Here is a 14579-nt window from a genome sequence, read left to right on the forward strand (position 1 = left end):
AAAACCAAGCATTTATTCTAGGATTTCAATTTAATCTGTTCCTTGACTCTATTTATATGTGGCCCTTGGGAATATATCCCAAAAAATCCCATTGCTAATACAGCAATAAAATACTTTGTATACTGACATAATACTTGGAGTGTGTACATATAAAATCACAAAATTTTATTTATATTCTTTGTGGGATATATTATTCTATAATCCAGAATGTCTTTTACTTCATTTTTTAAACCATTTTTTTCCCTTGCTTTGATGTACTTACAAGAGTTGCTAGAAATGACTGCTGCTTTAACGGTTAAGTATTTTTGTTAGTGAAGATATAACCAGAACTCAAAATAGAACTTTCTGACTGAGTGATAGGTAAATTTAGTTGGGCTATATTCCAAGTTAATTTATCATTGAACCGTCCCATTTGTTTTACTGGAAAAGAAAAAAAAACGGTTTGCTTTTTACTGCTGGGTCACAGTTTGTCTAGCAAATAAATGTTGTAATTTTTATATCTCAATTTTAAGGTTTCCTTATTTGTATTATAGGAAATTGATGATTTTGAAAAAAAACACATGTATCTTGGAGCAGAGGTTTTATGACAAAATATATTCAGCAGCACAAGTAATTTCTGTAGAAGTGTGTGTGGAAACAGGGATTCCAAGTAAAAAGCTGGGTCTGCAGAGAGTGATTGACTGACTGGAACTTTAGTGCTTTTGAGACAAGGGACATTTTTTTTTCACTGAGTATATATCAGTATGGCTCAGAATACCCATCTTTCTCACACTATTACCCACTCATATTGCCATTCTACATTTTGAAGCTCAGTTTGACCCAGTATTGGCCATTGGAATTTGTTGTGTTTATCTGATGCCTCTGGAGTATTTCCTGAGTCTGAACATTTCACTCTGTGCCTTTGTATAGTACATAGAATGGCAGGGCACCTGGAAATGTAATGGTAAATGGACAAGGTCATGCTTCCACTTTGTGTATATATTCCCTGGCATTGCTGGGTGTGTTCAGGGTTATCAACTAGGAAAAAAAAGTGATCGTGTGTGTATTCATTCTACTGAAGAAGTTTGGCCAGACAAGCCACCATCATTTGATCCTCTGGGACTTAGCTGCTTTCTCCTCCTGGTTTCCTCTACTCCATGTTTATTTCCTGTGTCTTACCTTCCAGTGTGACAGAGAAAGGTTTGATCTCTGTATCCCAGAGGCATGAGCTCATTGTGAAGAATGCAGTGTGCTGTGGAGATTCCTGACCTGAATGGATGTATAGAATGTGTGTTAGCTCTGGGCAGGTTTTTTTTCTCTTCCACCATCCTTACCTACTTAACAGGTTATCCATATCCTGTCTCATGATCATCAGCAGTCTTTTGAGGTTAATTGTGATTCCATGTGCAAAAACAGTGTGCCAACTCAAAAAGAAGGAGGGACAAAGGCTCTTTGGAGTAATTCTTTTACAGCAAGTGTTCAAGAACTCAAGGGTGGGTACTAGATTAGTGGTCCTCCCATGTGGTGTGTGCTGCATATCCAGCTCTCTCTGGTGTCATTCTTAATATCGTTCAGTCACAATCTTCCCATGTACTGTTGAGTTCCTAATACACCCCTTTGTTCTCCACATGGGAAGCACTTCCAATCACTGGCTCAGGAAATCTTTGGGTCTTCATATGGAACACACACACACACACACACACACACACACACACACACATACACCTTTAAACTATAAATTCCTTGGCTACCTCTAAGGCAAATTCTAAAGGCACTCCTAAATCTACTCTTGCTAACCCGTGTCCTATCAAGGAAGTGGCCAGTGGCCACTTACCAGAAATTTCAGATGGCTCTTTGGCCTTATCTAATGAACATCCTATGTCCATCTGTCTTTCTCCCCCATGTCTTGGTGATTCCTTTCTCCTCCCTCCTGATTCCTAGCATTTGCAACTCTGTGGTCCTGACCCATCTCTCTTTGCACAGTTATTGGCCCCTGGCATCTTTATTGAACAATCAAAATTCCATTGGGAACAAAGACCTTTAAATTTTGGACACACATTTTTTAGTTGAATCAAGCATTAGAACCAATCATGAACAACCAATGTAATAGCCAAATCTCCAATTCATATAACCTGTATCTTTAGAGAACAACATCACATCACACCACAACATCACATCTTTTTTAAATTTTTTTATTAGATATTTTATTTACACTTCAGATGGCATCCCCTATCCCCATTACCCCCACCCCCCTTAGGAAACCCATATGCCATGCCCCCTTTCCCTTTTTGCATTTATACTTTTTTGAAAAAAAAAACTGTTAATCATAGGCTTTATAAGTGTGGAATTGTTCAATCAGAGGTGTAACCCACTGACCGACCTAGATATAACAACTATCTTTGACTGGTGGAGATACATGAATATCTGCCTCCCTGTCTTCCCCCTCTTTTTCTCTTTCATCACCTAGCTTCTTCTCTCCTTCTTCTTCTCCTCTTCTTACTCCTTTTCTTCCTCTCTGTACTCCTCCTACCCTAGCTCCTCCTACACATCACTCTTCCTGTTAAAATGAAACTTTTCTCTCAAAATACAATTAGAGCATAATTATGCCAATTTGTACCAGTGAGGTACAGGATAGTCCTAATACCCAGTCCATCCTTTTGTTGACTAACCAGCTCCTCTGTCATCTATTCTAACTAGAACATTTAGTTCTGAACCTGGCTTTAGGATGAATGTCAGCTGACGGCCATCCACTCAAATCTTTTCTCTTAAGGTCAATAGCTATATGTTCTCAACCCCATCAGAAATCCAGAATGACAGAGTTAACTATAATTGTGGGAAGCACAAATCATAGTCTCTAAAACTCAATGATCTCTCTCTCTCTCTCTCTCTCTCTCTCTCTCTCTCTCTCTCTCTCTCTCTCTCTCTGTGTATGTGTGTGTGTGCGTGTGTGTGTGTGTGTGTGTGTGTGTGTAGGCATGCAAATGGCATGGTACAAGTGTGGAGATCACAGGACAATTTAGGTTTAGATTTAGTTTTATCCTCAATCTTTAGAGTCAGGGATTCTCTTTTTCTGCTGCTGTAGTATACTACACATAGCATATACTCCAGGCTTTGTGGCAAGAAAGCTTTTAGTGAGTTCTTATGCCTCTGTCACCCATCTTGTTGTTGGAATCCTGAGATTATAGATTGTGAGGCCACATCTGGCTTTTTCCATGATTTGTGTGATCTGAACTCAGATCTTGAAGCATGCCTTTGAAACAAGCACTTTTACTTGTTGAGTCATCTGCAAGTTATAAAAGCCATCTTCTCTGCTCCTTAATCTTCTTTAAAATTCTAAGTCAAAAGTGTCTGTTTTTTCTTCCCTTTTCTTTTTTTTCAGACACCAGTGAGAATCCTGAGCCTGCCTGTTCTGACACTCTGGAATTCTTTCTTATATGAAGGGCTTAGGCATGCCCATCATTTACGTCTAGCACAATTAACTACTGACTCAACTGATGAATCTTCCTGGTCTCTTGTACCCTGACTCCAAAGGGATGGCTTTCTCTATTTCTCCTATCCCCCTCTTGTCTCCTGACAGCTACCAAAACTTACATCATGTCTAATTGTTGAGCTCTTCTTTGCAAAATGATAGCTTATTCTTAAGAATAAAAGACCTCCAAATTGTCCCCTCTGTAACAAAAGTGTCTATTTAAATGTGAAACTGAAAGTGAGTGTGTTAGAAAATCAAACTCCAAGAAAAGTTGCATAGTGTGTGACTATAATGACTTCCACAATCAAGAGGCAGAGACTGGAAGATCACAAGATGGTCAAGGTCATCCTGCACTACATAGTGAATTCCAGGCCAGCTAGAAGTCTATGTAAAAGAAAACCAAACCACAAAAGAATACACACTAAATTCAGAAATAGCACATACACATGCATGATGGTTGGTTTTGTGTCATCTTTGCACAAAGCAGGGTCATCAGAGAGGACAGAGTCACAACTGAGAATATTCTTCCATAAGAATATGCTGTAGGCAGGCCTGTAGAGCATTTTCTTAGTAAGTGATTGATGGAAGGTGGTCCTGGGTTCCATATAAAAGCAGGCTGAACAAGTCATGTGAGTAAGTCAGTAAGCTGCATCCCTCTATGGCTTCTGCATCAGCTCCTGTCTCCAGGTTCCTGCTGTATTTGATAATCTGCCCTCACTTCCTTTGTTGGTGAACAGTGATGATAGGAAGTGTAAGCCAAACAAACCTTTTATTCCTAACTTGCTTTTGGCCATTGTATTTTTCTCACAGCAACATTAACTTCATATGAGACAAAAAGTGAATCGAAAGAATAGTGATCTTATACAAAAATAAATGTAGCTCAGGGCTTAAACTTTAAAAATGCTCAATGATAAAACACACTCAGTAAAGTAAAATGCTCCATGCTTGTTTCTCATTTATTAAATCAAGAACTATATGTGCCTTGTGAGTGTGGCTTTAGTGTGTGTGTGGATGACTGTGTGTATGTGTGTGTGCGTGTGTATCGGTGTATGTGTGTTTTTGCAGGTCATGAATGAAGAAAGTGGACCAGTACCAGAGGTAGACAAGATTTGAGGGGGATAGAAAGAGAGAGGACAATAAAATGTGTGACATTAAAGCAAAAGGTACATTTAGGTGTGAAAAGACACACAATAGAAAAACAGATATGCCAAAGTTTTTGGAGTCAACCTAGACACCAGAAAAAAGAATTAAAGGAAATCATGTTGAAACCATTAAAAGTTGTACCCTGTTTCTGTTAGAAATCACACACACACACACACACACACACACACACACACACACACACACACACACACAGACTTTATTTGAAGAAGTCACATAGTCCAGAGAATGTGCCACAGCAAATGTAGCTATAAACCAGCTGTCCAACTTGAATTTCTATGTGTACATAAATTATTCTTTAGGACTTTAAGGGAATTAACACACAAAATACAAAGTAAAACTGGTTTGTTAACATGACACATACTTTTAATCAGGACAAAAGAAAGTTCTTAAAAGAGAGACAAGTCTATAGAGGGAAAAGAGAAACACTTGGAAGACAGTACAACATAAAGAGTGAAGAAAATTCATAAACAATGTACAAATATTATTTCCTCTTTATATCAATCTGTGTGTTGGTTGGAGCAAGAATGTATATGTTGTAGTGTAGAGTGGTATACTGTGGTGTGCTGAGGTGCACTATAGTGTGATGTGGTGTGCTGTAGTGTTTTGCGGTGGTATTCTCTGGTGTGTTGTGTGTTGTGGTGCATTCTTGTGTGCTATGGTATGTGGTGATGTGCTATAGTGTGGTGTGGTAAAATATGATGTTGTGGTGTGATGTGCCACCCCTCTTTTTATGAAAGAAAAGAGGGTGGGATGTTGGGCCTTGGACTAGGTAACTCTATTTAACCTGTTACCTTCAGTCAAGTAGGACACAGGTAGAGGGCGTGATTAACAAGTATCTACCTCCAGAGATTTAAATATTAATGAATTATCAAAAGGCCAGGGGCATAGCTAATTAAGTTATTCCCTCCCCTTTTTCCTTCCCTATAAAATGAGACTCCCCTGGCCTTTGGGGGGAGGGAAGGAAACGTGTACCACTTACATCCATTAACCATGTCATGAACAATAAAGCTTTGAAAAACCGGACTCCACTTGTCACATGGTCTCTCTGCCTGATTCCCAGCTTTTAGAACCCTAGAACCTTGCGATGCAGCCGCTGGCCCGCCCACCGACAGCTGTGTGAATTTGGGATCCTCTGCTGGCGATGTGGGAAGACCGTCCCGGACCCTGATGCCTGACCACCCTGGGACCCTGCCGCCACCAGACTCCCTCCCCCCCCCCCGCCTGTGAGATTTCTTCCCCACAATATATGCTCATCAGTCTGACAATTCATTATTGGTAAGATCTCTATTGCTTAAAAAATGTTCTACATGTTCAATGCAACAATAATATGAATAATACTATTTATTTTAATTGGGTTTACTAATTCCAAACCTCACAGATATATGTATAGAAGAATGAAGCTAAGAAACAGAACAAAGACAGAGAAGAACAGTGCCTGAAAAGAGACCTCCATATGAGAGTAAGATTACTAAGCCTGAATGCTATTGGAACAAGGTGGATAAGTCCAGAAAGACTGAAATCAACAGTCATAGTTACACTCACACTTTTATAGACAACTGCCTATTTTGAGTGAACATTTCTTAGTGAATCCCATGCTCAAATCAAGCTTGTGTGTAGACTGGGTTGAGAAGACCTGAATATAATTTTGCTACAACCCCACAAGGTGCTGGGCATGTGTTCTATGCCTGACATCCTGGACAACTGATATTTGATAAGAATGCAATTTCAATTTGATGCAGAAAGGATTGTCTGTCTGAGAACAGTGCTGAGTTCAGCACATATGCGAACCCAGAAATATAAATACTGGTCATGGAGAGTTGGCACAGTGTTTAAGATTACTGCCTGCTCTTCCACGGGTCCTGAATTAAAATGCCAGCAACCACATGGTGACTCACAACCATCTATAGGGGAATCTGTTGCCTCTGGCATGGTGGTGTACATGAAGATACAACACTCCCATAAAATATAATAAATATTAAAATATAAATTTGGAAGTACACAGTTATCAAATAAAGTATATATCACAACACAGAAAAAAAAAAACAGTCTCTATCACGTGGTGCTACATGAATATTTCACAGACAAAACAGCAAGGAAAAACCAAAATTGGAGAACTGGAGAAGGTGAAATCTATAAAATATAAAAGTTTCCATTGGTTACAAAATGAGAAGCTTTCAGTCCATGACTAGGGGAAAAGTTTGAACAGTTCATATCCAGTAGCAACTTTTCTGGAACTTGCCAAAAAGCTTCCAAAAGTCAAGCAGTAAACAGAAATTGAAAAATGTGAGAAGTTGCACATGGTCTGTTGTGTGAACTGGGGCATTGAGTAAGATTGCTCATTTTATAAGGGATTTGTTAGCAACACTAACAAGTCAGGTATGGAGACAGCAGCATGGCTGGGGCTTCTGAGGAGAACCAGAGTTACTTGGTAGAGTGGGTACCACAATAACTGACTACTTAAAATTTCTTAAAATTTGGTTAATCCAAAGCACATAGGTTTTCCACAATTATAACCCCATCACCACGAAGCTGAGGTAGGAGGATCATTTAGAGTTCTAAGCCAGGCTAGGACACCATGATACTGTCTCAAAACAAAGCAAACCTGGAAGTTAAAAAAAAAACAAAAAACAAAGGAACAAAACCCAACACCACCAAAAATTAGTAAAGAAAGGAAAAGAAAGTATTCTAGCCAACTGCATATGTAAATAATCATCTGAGACATCTATACAGGACCATCATAAACTATTGTTTAGAATTTTCCACCTAATGTCCCACCTCTCATACCGGTTTCACTAGGGGAATACTGGGACCACAGTGTACACACTCTGTTCTCTCCTATCTCCCCTTCCTCACTTCCCCTCCCCGGAAATGGCACCTGTGCATCATGGTACAGAACAGCACCCTCTGAGAGGCAGACTGCCCTATGTCTCTCTCTTTCTGGAGGGGACTCACTAGCCACAAATCCCAAGGTAGAAGTGAGCCAACTCTGGTCTGGGATCCCTGCATCTGTCTTCCCACCCTCAGGGAGACTGAAGTGTTCATCTCTGGGAACCCACAATCTTGGTAAGAGAGAATGCTTCTCTTGGTGCATCAACTAGGTCTCCATTGAAGGTCTCCAAAAAACCCCAGGTACTATGACAACCATAATGCTCCTTCTCTCTCTGCTCAGTACCTAGGAATGCTCCATCCACCCCTCCCTTTCTTTTTCTTAAAGCAGAACTCATTCACCCTTGTTATCTATCACCACTCTGAGAAAGCACATCCTCTAGGCAACTGCCACCAGCATGAAAGCAGAGCTTTGGTCAAGCTGTGACCAAAACCTATTCCTGGAGGTTTGAGCATGCTGTACTCCCCAGACTATGGAAGGCTCCGTGGAAATGTCATCAGGGTTCTAGAGGAACGCTGTTGTCATGGACATAGATGAGCTCTTTTATCATAGTCACCGGTTTATTGACGTCTCCATGGAAATGTTTCCAGGCTGTGACACCCTATGTAAAAAAAAAAAGTCCATGACAAGAAAAATGTAAAAGTGTGAAGACACCGGGAATCAAACCCAGGACCCCATGCATGCAAAGCATGTGCTCTACCACTGAGCTACATCCCCATGTCTACCCAGACCCTCATCAAAGCCTATATCAAGCCACAATTCCGGAAGCTGCCTTCCTACAGCCTCAAAAGATCTGAATCATTTCTTTCAGGATCATTTATGAATTCTTGTTTACTACTTTTATGGGATTTTTACCTTATTGCTTATAGGAAAAAACAATCTTTATTCAATGAAAAAAAATTATATGAATAGAAACAAATTTTATCTTCTTTCAAACATGGCACTCCTACAATAACTGGACTATCATGACAAAGTAATTACAATGTCTTTCTGCAGGGTTAGTAACATCACACCAGGGTCTAAACCACCAGCCTGGGTACACTAGGGAGGGACCCATGACTCCAGCTGTATATGTAGGGGAGGATGGCCTTGTCAGGCATAAGTGGGAGAGGAGATTTTTGGTCCCATGAAGGCTGAACACCGAGTGGGGGGGATGTGAGTGTAAGGAGGTGGGTGTGGGGAGGGGGTAGGTGGAGGCACAGCCTCATAGAAGCATGAGGAGGAAGGATGGGATAGGAGGCTTCTGGGTGGTGGGGGGAAGTGGGGTAAGGAGATAAAATCTGAAATGTAAATATAATACCCAATTTAAAAAAAAACAGAATATCCTGGTTACAAAGACTGTAACAAATGTAGATCAGTTTTCCTTAAATGTCTCTACCGGCCTATCCGCAAGTTTTAAAGCATAAAACTAAGAGAAAGATTTCTGTTCCTGTCATAAGGATCATTTTGCTCATGATAAGGATATGCTTTCCTGACAAGTCTCCTACATTAATCCTGTACTCTAGGACTGTCCCATCCCCCAGGACTTTCAAAGGCACAAATGCTGGCCACAGTGACACATACAACTCTAACCCTCTGCTGTGAAGATGGATTTCGGGTGAGACCTGCTGCCTTCCAGCCTAGTTACAAGTCTAGTGACAGAACTTTTCCCAAGTGAATAAATCAGAAAATGATAGAGTAAGTCACCCAAAGTCCTTTTGTGGCCTTCACATGAATGTAAACGTGCACATGAACCACACACACATATACAGCCTGACAGACAGACAACAGACAGACACACTCATACACTCATTCATATACAAAAATGCACATAGGCACATAACACCCCCGAAATGAGCATGCAAACTGGCACTCACATACACATGCACAGGCACACAAACACACACACTCATACACTCATTTGTATAAACAAAGGCATATATTCCCAATTCCCTTGGACATCCATGCACACAGACACAGACACAAGCACAGGCACACACACACACACACACACACACACACACACACACACACACACAAATAAAACCTAATCCACCATGAACAAATATTTCCAACTTTGCCTGTTAAAATGATCAGCATGAAAGAATTATAGTAAAACAGACCACAAACACCAGGATGCTCTTAAAGTCACCAAGGAACATAGTGCTAGGCTGATGATTGACAGAGAGTGAAGGTGTCTGACAGGGAGGGATCTAAGTAGCCATACCGTAGTATTCTGGAGAGGGGTTGGAATATGTGGGAAACACACCTGAGAGCCACAGAATTCAATCCCACTATGGATACCATATTCTCCATAAAATGCCCCTGTATATATATTTTGAACTGCTCATTTTACACTGAGTGGAGATGAAGTGAAATGTTGAGCACAAGATTTGTGGTAATGCATGAATGGAACTGCTCTAGTATACCCACAAAGCTTCCCAACACACTAGAAATACATTAACTTGGGGATATTTGCTACTCTGTAAAATATCAGCCCCTTTCATTAAATTGTAAGAATATAGTGCTGCCACCTTGTGGGTATCATAAGAACTACATCAGTGCAAGTCAGGTCTGATGTACTGTATGGTGGGGAGGGGAAGAGCATGGGCAGGATTATATTCTCATGGCATATAAAACTTAGTATCTTAGGTATATCTAATATAAAGCCGAGATTGGAACCCAATCCTGGTCTAAGTTGATTATAAAGAATAGACATGATGAAGTTGTAGAAGCTAGTATGACAACACGCACATGCATGCACACACAGAGCACACAGAGGGAATCCATTTGTCCATCTCACTCATTTGCTCCATGAAACTGAACACAGTCAATACTGTCACTATGTACAGAAGATATATACATGTGCATCCTCTATCAATGATATCCATGTGTGTGTGTGTGTGTGTGTGTGTGTGTGTGTACAGGCATGTAAATGGCATAGTGCAAGTGTGGAGGTCACAGGACAATATTAGTTTAGATTTAGTTCTATCCTCAATCTTTAGAGTCAGGGTTTCTCTTTTTCTGCTGCTTTAGGATACTGCACACAGCACATACTCCAGGGTATGTGGCACACAAGCTTTTAGTGAGTTCTTATGCCCCTGTCACCCATCTTGTTGTTGGAATCCTGAGATTATAAATTGTGAGGGCCACATCTGGCTTTTTCCATGATTTGTGTGATCTGAACTCAGATCTTGAAGCATGCATGCCTTTGAAACAAGCACTTTTACTTGTTGAATCATCTGCAAGTTATAAAAGCCATCCTCCCTGCTCCTTAATCTTTAAAATTCTAAGTCAAATGTGTCTGATTTTTCTTCCTTTTTCTTTTTCAGACACCAGTGAGAATCCTGAGCCTGCCTGTTCTGACACTCTGGAATTCTTTCTTATATGAAGGGCTTAGGCATGCCCATCATTTACCTACAGCACAGTAAACTACTGACTCAACTGATGAAACTTCCTGCTCTCTTGTACCCTGACTCCAAAGGGATGGCTTTCTCTATTTCTCCTACCCCTCTCTTCTCTCCTGAAAGCTACCAAAACTTACAGTCTGTCTAATTGTTGAGCTCTTCTTTGCAAAATGATAGCTTATTCTTAAGAATAATAGACCTCCAAATTGTCCCCTCTGTAACAAAAGTGTCTATTTAAATGTGAAACTGAAAGTGAGTGTGTTAGAAAAACAAACTCCAAGAAGAATTGCATGGTGTGTGACTATAATGACTTCCACAATCAGGAGGCAGAGACTGGAAGATCACAAGATGGTCAAGGTCATCCTGCACTACATAGTGAATTCCAGGCCAGCTAGAAGTCTATGTAAAAGAAAACCAAACCACAAAAGAATACACACTAAAGTAAGAAATAGCACACACACATGCATGATGGTTGGTTTTGTGTCATCTTTACACAAAGCAGGGTCATCAGAGAGGACAGAGAAACAACTGAGAATATGCCTCCATAAGAATATGCTGTAGGCAGGCCTGTAGAGCATTTTCTTAGTAAGTGATTGATGGAAGGTGGTCCTGGGTTCCATATAAAAGCAGGCTGAACATGTGAGTAAGTCAGTAAGCTGCATCCCTCTATGGCTTCTGCGTCAGCTCCTGGCTCCAGGTTCCTGCTGTGTTTGATAACCTGCCCTTACTTCCTTTGATGATGAACAGTGATGTGGAAGTGTAAGCCAAACAAACCTTTCCTTCCCAACTTGCTTTTGGCCATTGTGTTTTTATCACAGCAACATTAACTTCATATGAGACAAAAAGTGAAAAATATCTAAAGAATAATGATCTTATACAGAAATAAATGTAGTGCAGGGCTTAAACTTTCAAAATGCTCACTGATAAAACACACACAGTAAAGTAAAATGCTGCATGTTTTTTCTCGTTTATTGAATGAAGAACTATATGTGCATTGTGAGTGTGGCTTCAGTGTGTGTATGGACGAGTGTGTGTGTATGTCTGTGTGTATGTCTGTGTGTGTTTTTGCAGGTCATGAATCAAGAAAGTGGACCACTAACAGAAGTAGACAAGATTTGAGGAGGATAGAAAGAGAGAGGACAATAAAATATGTGACATTAAAGCAGAAGGTACATTTAGGTGTGAAAGGACACACAATAGAAAAACAGATATGCTGAAAATTTTGGAGTAAATTTAAAAGTTAAAAGTTCTACCCTGTTTCAGGTAGAAGAAACACACACACACACACATACATAAACACACACACACACACACACACACACACACACACACACACACATTTTATTTCAAGAAGTCACATAGTCCAGAGAATGTGGCACAGCAAATGTTGAAATAAACCAGCTGTCCACCTTGAATTTCTATGTATAGATAAATTATTCTTTAGGACTTTAAGGGAATTAACACACAAAATACAAAGAAAAACTGGTTTGTTAACATGACACATAGTTTTCATCAGGACAAAAGGAAGTTCTTAAAAGAGAGACAAGTCTATAGAGGGAAAAGAGAAATATTGGAAGACAGTACAACATAAAGACTGAAGAAAATGCATTAACAATGTACAAATTTTATTTGCTCTTTATATCAATCTGTGTGTTGTTTGGAGCAAGAATGTATATACTGTAGTGCTGTGTGGTGTAGTGTGGTGTGCATGGGTGTGCTATAGTGTGATGCAGTGTGCTGTAATGTGTTGCAGTGATATGCTCTGGTGTGTTGTGGTGCATTCTGGTGCGCTTTGGTGTGTGGTGATGTGCTATGGTCTGGTGTGATTATATGTGGTGGTGTGGTATGATGTGATATTGTTCTCTAAACATACAGATTATATGAATTGGAGACTTTACTATTACATGGGTTGTTGGAGACTGGTTCTAATGCTTAATTCAACTTGGAAATGTGTGTCCAAAATTTAAAGGTCTTTGTTCCCAATGGGGTTTCGGTTGATCAATAAAGATGCCAGGGTTCAATAACTGTGAAAGAGAGATGGGTCAGGACCACAGAGTTGCAAATGCTAGGCATCAGGAGGGAGGAGAAAGGAATCACAAGGACATGGGGGTGAATGATGGATGGACATAGGAGGTTCAGTAGATAAGGCCAAAGAGCCATATGAAATTTCTGGTAAGTGGCCACTGGCCACTTCCCTGATTGGACATGGAGTAGCAAGGGTAGATTTATGAGTGCATTTAGAAATTGCCTTTGAGGTAGCCAAGGCAATTACCATTTAACTGGTGTGTGTGTGTGTGTGTGTGTGTGTGTGTGTGTGTGTGTGTGTGTGTGTGTGTGTTTGTGTTCAATATGAAGATCCCAAAGATTTCCTGGGCAAGTAGTTAGAAGTACTTCCCATGTGGAGAATAAAGGGGTGTATTAAGAACTCAACTTTACACGGGAAGATTGTGAAGGAACAATATTAAGAATGACACCAGAAAGAGCTAGACATGCAGCACACACCACATGTGAGGACCACTAATTTAGGAACTACCCTTGAGTTCATGGACACCTGCTGTAAAAGTATTACTCCAGAGAGTCTTTGTCCCTCCTTCTTTTTGAGTTGGCACAGTGTTTTTGTACATGGAATCACACTTAACCTCAAAAGACTGCTGATGAACATGAAACAGGATATGAATAACCTGTTAATTAGGATAGGATGGTAGAAGAGAAAAAGCCTTCCCAGAGCAAACACACATTCTATACATACATTCGGACCGGGAATCTCCACAGAACACTGCAATCTTCTCAATGAGCTCATGCTTCTGGGATACAGAGATCAAACCTTTCTCTGTCACACTGGAAGGTAACACACAGGAAATAAACATGGAGTAGAGGAAACCAGGAGGAGAAAGCAGCTAAATCCCAGAGGATGGAATGATGGTGGCTTGTCTGGCCAGACTACTTCAGTAGAAGGAATACAGGATCCCTTTCTTCTTCCTAGTTGATAACCCTGAACACACCCAGCAATGCCAGGGAATATATACACAAAGTGGAAGTGTGAGCTTGTCCATTTACCATTACATTTCCAGGTGCCCCACCTTTCCATGTACTATACAAAGACACAGAGTGAAATGTTCAGACTCAAGAAATACTCCAGAGGCATCAGATGAAGACACCATGAATTCCACTGGCCAATACTGGGTCAAACTGAGCTTCAAACTATAGAATGGCAATATGAATGGGTAACAGTGTGAGAAAACATGGGTATTCTGAGCCATAGGGATATAAATCAATATGGAGAATAAAGAAGCAATGTACTAAACACCAGATCACCTTTGAAGAAGTAGCAATAGAATTTTAACACTGAAAAGATATCATCACAGCTATAAGTGATTTAACTAACTTATTAGTCCCTTCCAGATCCCACAGGAGTCATTTAGGCCTCAACATTATGACAATAGGCAAGCAATGCAGGGGTAGAAAGTTGTATACCACATGTCCTTCTAACATATGCTGGCATCTCACTGTGAATGTCATGAGGTCATAATTTAACCCTTAATGACCTACACAGAGAAAAAATGTCCCTTGTCTCCAAAGCACTAAATTTCCAGTCAGTCAATCACTTTCTGCAGACCCAGCTTTTTTTACCGGAGTCCCTGTTCCCACACACACTTCTTCTACAGAAGGTATTTGTGCTGCTGAACATATTTTG

General features: G+C 40.3%; 1 non-coding gene across 1 annotated transcript; it reads right to left on the bottom strand.

Moving 5' to 3' along the window:
• Positions 1-8144: 8144 nt before the first annotated feature.
• On the bottom strand, positions 8145-8216 carry Trnaa-ugc (transfer RNA alanine (anticodon UGC)). The gene has a single exon. It is a non-coding gene; the product is annotated as a tRNA-Ala (tRNA).
• Positions 8217-14579: the final 6363 nt, after the last annotated feature.

This window comes from Arvicanthis niloticus, assembly GCF_011762505.2.
Source record: "Arvicanthis niloticus isolate mArvNil1 chromosome Y unlocalized genomic scaffold, mArvNil1.pat.X SUPER_Y_unloc_11, whole genome shotgun sequence".
In the NCBI taxonomy this organism is placed as follows: Eukaryota; Metazoa; Chordata; class Mammalia; order Rodentia; family Muridae; genus Arvicanthis; species Arvicanthis niloticus.